This window comes from Amphimedon queenslandica, unplaced genomic scaffold (assembly GCF_000090795.2).
Source record: "Amphimedon queenslandica unplaced genomic scaffold, v1.1 AMPQUscaffold_12421, whole genome shotgun sequence".
NCBI classification, from domain to species: domain Eukaryota; kingdom Metazoa; phylum Porifera; class Demospongiae; order Haplosclerida; family Niphatidae; genus Amphimedon; species Amphimedon queenslandica.
This window is the reverse complement of record NW_003547342.1, coordinates 4,845-10,454: the sequence shown is the minus strand read 5'-3', so window position 1 is coordinate 10,454 and position 5,610 is coordinate 4,845. Positions and strand designations below refer to the sequence as shown.

The window sequence follows — 5,610 nt, the reverse complement described above, 5'->3', positions numbered from 1 at the left end:
AGCACTTCCTGTTGTACGCATAAGTTAATTTGCCCGTGTGCATTGCCCTTTAGAAGCTTTACCTATTCTGGATTGTGGTTTGGTTTGTTCTTTTTGCCGATACTAGTAGTAATAAAAATTATAATGATAAAAAATAAAAGAAGATGACTTACCAAACTAAATATTGGCTAGTGTAACAATGATGCAAAAAAATTAATTATTAATACAATCACTAATACAATCACTTACAGCCTATGAAATAGATAATCATGATTACATTGACATGATTATATGCAAGCTTACTGTGAATGGTCTCTATTGTTATCCAGGAAAGAAAATTTTGATCAAAATGAAACTAAAAATAACTTCATAGTAAGTAACTCACCCTCTTATCATGTGCCATTGCTTTATCTTTGGCTTTATCAATCAAATAGAGTAACCTAATGTTATTAGTGAGTTGCCTTTTAAATGGCTAATCACCGCGTAGAAATAGAATGTCACATTCTAGTTATTTCCTTATTTTACTTGAGTAGTTACCGTATAGCGGGAAATTTTGGAGGGACTAAAATTTGGCAAATTGCTAAATTTTGGTGATTGGCAGATTTTAATTTGGCGAATTGGTGGCCATGTGCCATTGAGCATGGGAATAATGGCTCAAAATGGTGGGTTTTATTTTGGCGAATGGCTATCAAAATGCCAAATTTGCCAAATTTAATTCCCTCCAAAACTTCCCACTATATGGTATTATTTTGAGTAGTCATTGTTAGTTATTTATTCATAACTAAAAATAAAATACGGAAATAACCAGAATGAGACTTTCTATTTCAATGCATTGATGAAGTAGGGGCTCATGGTGCAATCTATTCTTGATAATGTACACGTACACTTGTGGCAGTTTACTACTACATTTAAAAAAATTACTTTTAGGGCTACATAGTAACAGCAAAAGGACTTTTAAGTTTGGCCTTGCTATACCGCCGGTTTGATTTCAGTGAACAAACCATATGGCAGTGTCAGCACAATAGTTTCGCTTAGACGCTTACATTATGTATAATCAAAAGGCTGGTAGATAAACGGAAAGGAAGGCAGATAGATCTAGGTCTATTATAATCTACTTATCACGCTCATGAACTCCTTATTAGACCGCATCACTGGACTTTATTAGTATGCTGGTTTAACTTACTTAAGTTAAGTTGCTTTTCAAGGTACTCTCTTCTTGTGCGCCGTCTTCTTGACCGATATTAGCATTGGTGGATGTAGGGGGCCAGGGGGCAATTTTTGTGGAGTAATGTAAACTTTGTACCTAGGCTACCGTATCTAATGGAGTAAATAATTACTTAAAGTAATCAATAATATTTACTTCATTATACTGTCCCCAGTTAGTGCTGGGAACAAGGCATTCCCCCCTGTGGCTGCTATAATTAAATTTACTGGCTGAGCTACTCATTTCTTTCCCTTCTGAACTCATCTCCGATCACTGATTTTACTTATTCATTTGTTTTTATTTTTTATTCTATTTCATTTTATCAGATTTGATTTTATCTGCTGTATATTAATTCTCATTTTTTGTATTTGTTAATTATTTATTTACTTACATATTATTTATCACAATCTACTCATTATCTATTTATCACTATCCATTCATTCATTTTTTTGTTGATTATTAATTCTTATATTTTATCTGTTCATTTATTTATCTATTTATCTTATTTTCTCTTTTCTTTTGTTTCTTCTGTTTTCCGGGTGCCAGCAGTTCTTGTTGGTAACCCTTCAGGATGCTTCCTCTGTCCTCTCTTTCTCTCTGTACTGTACTTATTTTTTATTGTTCTACGCATTCTGTAAAATTACAATTAAATTAAATTAAATTAAATTATTATCTATGTGTAAACAGTGAAGCAGCTGCGAATTGACTATGTAAACAATCTGTAAAGCACAAAGGAGATCATTTAGTAGGCTAAGGCCTTGTGTACCTTGCTACAAAAATACACTAGGCAACTTGTTGCCGAGCCGGAACATGTTGCTAAGAATAGAAAGGGTGTTGTTCTATTTTTGGCAACGTGTTGCTTGGTTGCCTGGTTAGTCTTTGTACTAATAATTTTGACTTCTCTATAGTCTTTCATGGCTCTGCAGTCTGCACAAGCCATTATATATAATGCAGCAAAAAATATTATTTTCAAAAAGGGTTTATCCAAGTTCTTGATAAGTTTCAACTAGCTAGCCGCTAAATCCTTTGTTTCCACTACAACAGATAGATCTACAGCTATTGTCTTGCTGTCCAAAGGATCACCAGGCAATAGCTGCCAATGATCAAACACACATTGTGGGAATGTAGCCTATTCGCGTAGCCAGACCCATCCCCCTTTTTGACTAGTAATAGTGGGAATGCTGACCTCCAGTGCTAACATGAAGATCACTAATAATTTAGTAGATAATGATAAAGTAATAATAATGATGATGATAATAATAATAATTGCTTCCACCCATCACCAAGGCCTTTGATGATCTCTTGCACCGTGCTCTTTCTGATCTAGTTGGGGGGCCTGTTTCAGAATGGTCTCACCTCAAAGCCTCTCTCCCTGTTCGATTAGGAGGCCTTGGTCTCAGGCAGGCTGGTCACCATGCTTCTGCCATGTTTCTTAGTTCAGTTCATGCTTGTACAGATCTGGTCAAGTCTCACTCTAATCACTCTATTCCTCCATCTTATGTCTCCTCTGCTTTCACAGTCTTTTGTTCCATTTCAGGTCATTCCCCTATCAACTCTTTTGAAGACTTCAATGATCAATCTTGTTATCAACCAAAAGTCCTTATCTCGAGCCATTGATTCTCTTCTTTATGACAAGCTTCTCTCCTCTGCCACTGGTCCTCGTTTTCGTGCTCTCTCCCTCTCGTCTAGTATCCCTCATGCATGCAGGAGACTGGCTCCTTGCCTTGCCTTCGCCCAGCTTAGGTTTACATTTCCTTGACTTAGAGTTTAAGACTTGTCTGAGGTATTGGCTAGGTATCACTCTTTTTAGTTCTGACATTGTTTGTCCCCTCTACACCAGAGCCTGTGATTCCCTTGGAGACCATTCGGTGGCTTGTGGTGGGAACGGGGACAGGATTCTCAGGCACAACACTCTTAGGGATGTTCTATTTACTGCTGCTCAAGCTGCAGCTCTGTCTCCCCGTAGGGAGGTCCCTTCGATTGTGCCTGGGTCCTATTCTCGTCCTGCTGACCTTTACCTGCCTAATTGGTCTCAAGGCAAACCAGCGGCCATGGATGTAACTGTCATCTCCTCCCTTCAACCTCAGAGGGTCTCCCAGGCTGCTATTTCCCAAGGTTCAGCCTTACTGTATGCAGAGGAACGCAAAAATATCGTTCACTTTGAGGACTGTAAGCGGGTGGGGGTCTCCTTCTTGCCTCTTGCTGTTGAGGTGTGGGTGGCTGGAGTCTCAGTGCCAAGTCCACCATCAGAACTATTGGACATTATCTGGCTTCTCGTCGAGGTACTGCTCCAGGGTTGATCACTCAGCACCTTTTCCAGAAGCTTTCGGTAGTGCTTTGGCGAGCTAATGCTCATGTGGCTCTGCAGATCTCCACTCCTCCCTCCTGAGGTGGATGGGTCTATTTAACTTTTGTTTATTTTGTTTTCTTTTTGTCTTTCTCTCGCGTTCTCCCTCTCCTCCTTTCTATATATTCCCTCTCTTTTTGTTGCCCTTTTCTCTCATAATAATAATAATAATAATAATAATAATAATAATAATAATAATAATAATAATAATAATAATAATAATAATAATAATAATAATAATGGATGGACTACCTTAACTTGGTCTTGCTTTGTTTATTTTGGTTTTGTTTTGGTTTTCTTGTTTTGCTGTTATTGTTTCTTATAATAATAATAATAATAATCTAATTTCTTCAAAAGCAAATGATTGTTGTTATAAAATTTTTACTGTGCAATTAATAAAGTAAATGAACAAAAATGTTAGCCTGGTAAAAATTTTCAAACATTTGCAATTAAAAGTGTGTGTATTTTGCTGATGATCCTGCCCTACGTGCCCTTGTTACTTTCAGTTTGTTGTTTTGTTTCCATTTATTGACAATAACAAAATGTATAGCATAATTGTTTTGAGATTTCAGTTGTCTTTGTAACTTGAAGAAAAACACTGGTATGAAGAAAGTTTGAGTTGTTTCCAACAAATAATTTTTGAGTTATGAGCATATTAAAAAATAATCCAATTTTTGAAAAAAGCTAAGGCTTATTATTATCTCATGGTTTTTTCAGAAAAATGAATTCAAAATAACCTCAAATTTTTATTACATTTTTTGATACACATTGATGTCCATGTGTTATGCAGAAAGTTTGAGCTGATTTTAACTTAAAGTCAGTTTTCAAGTTATGGCCATTTCTTAAAAGTAGCAAATAGATTTTTGCTTATCACAGATTTCATGACAATAGAAGGAATGGCTTTTTTCTTGTCATGTAAAACATCACTAAGATAATTATAATTGCAATTAATTTTAATTACTATTACTGATTTACTGTACCACATGTACATGCATGATGCATGTTACTATTATATACTGTAATATTGGGAACTGGGATCTGAACTGTATAGTAACCAGATATAGAAATGGAACACAACTGAGTGTATAAAAGAACAGCACACGTATCTCAGTAATGTAAGAATGGCAACCGCACTAGGTTCATGCAAAGAGGACTTTGGCCACAATAAGGATAAAATGCATACATGTAAAGTAACAATAAAAATAATAACAACAATAATAATAATACTGGTAATATAATAACAATAATAATACATGAATAATGATCATTACATAACATTTGTACAACAATAATTAAATAGTAATAATGATAATAATAATAATACCGTACGGTTGGTAAATTTCGTGGGGTATTAATTTTCGTTAATTTCGTGGTTTATTTTTATCCACGAAATTTTAACTCCTACCCACCCACACATAAAAGCTAATTAACGGGCCATGCAGAGCTCTAACTACTATTTTCAAGCCAGTGGAGGAGCCAGTGGCGTAGCTGAGGTAGGGCCTGAGGGGGCCTGGGCCCTACCATCAAAGTGGCCTTATAATTATATTCATAACCAAAAGGTTATATTCATTGTTCTTACAATAACAAAATGGGATGGCTGATAACCACAGCTCTTTTAAAGCTATATACAATGATAATTTCACTCTGATTTTGCTCAGCTTGCAGGAAAATGCCTCCATTTTGTTACGTAAAAAGGGAGGAGCCAGAGTTTTTGTCTGTTACTCCATATTCCACCATAAGCCATGTGTTGGAAGCTAGTCCAGCAGATCCAAGTGAAAAGAAGTTTGCTTACTACCACCCACGAATATTTGTACCCACGAATATTAGCTTCTAAGGACATTTTGGAGACTGAAAACACGAAATTTTGGACCCTCGAATATTACCAACCGTACGGTAGTATAGTTACATGTACATGTATGCATACTGAAATGTCAATGCACCATTATCACATACATTAGTATTACTATTGCATATTGTTAAACAGTTATTGCCCTATGTCTGGCCCGAGGGGTCCGCAACTAAACAGATTCGTCTACGAGATTCTAGAATTCCAGAATTTCCAAGTGTAATTTAAAATTCC

The 5,610-nt window shown here is 36.0% G+C and overlaps 1 protein-coding gene and 1 long non-coding RNA gene across 2 annotated transcripts in view; both read right to left on the bottom strand.

Moving 5' to 3' along the window:
* The window catches only part of LOC109587856 (uncharacterized), a 4,385-nt gene extending 4,198 nt beyond the window's left edge, over positions 1 to 187 (bottom strand). Inside the window, exons 1-2 of the mRNA XM_020004074.1 lie at positions 153 to 187; positions 63 to 102 (exon numbers count right to left, since the gene is read on the bottom strand). The gene's annotated coding sequence lies outside the window, so the exon portion shown is untranslated. The remainder of the gene's footprint in view (positions 1 to 62; positions 103 to 152) is intronic.
* Positions 188 to 281: 94 nt separating this feature from the next.
* On the bottom strand, positions 282 to 1,205 carry LOC109587853 (uncharacterized). The gene is made up of 3 exons (XR_002187830.1): positions 1,163 to 1,205; positions 365 to 440; positions 282 to 294 (listed from the first exon to the last, which is right to left on the bottom strand). It is a non-coding gene; the product is annotated as an uncharacterized LOC109587853 (long non-coding RNA).
* Between the last annotated feature and the right edge of the window lie 4,405 nt (positions 1,206 to 5,610).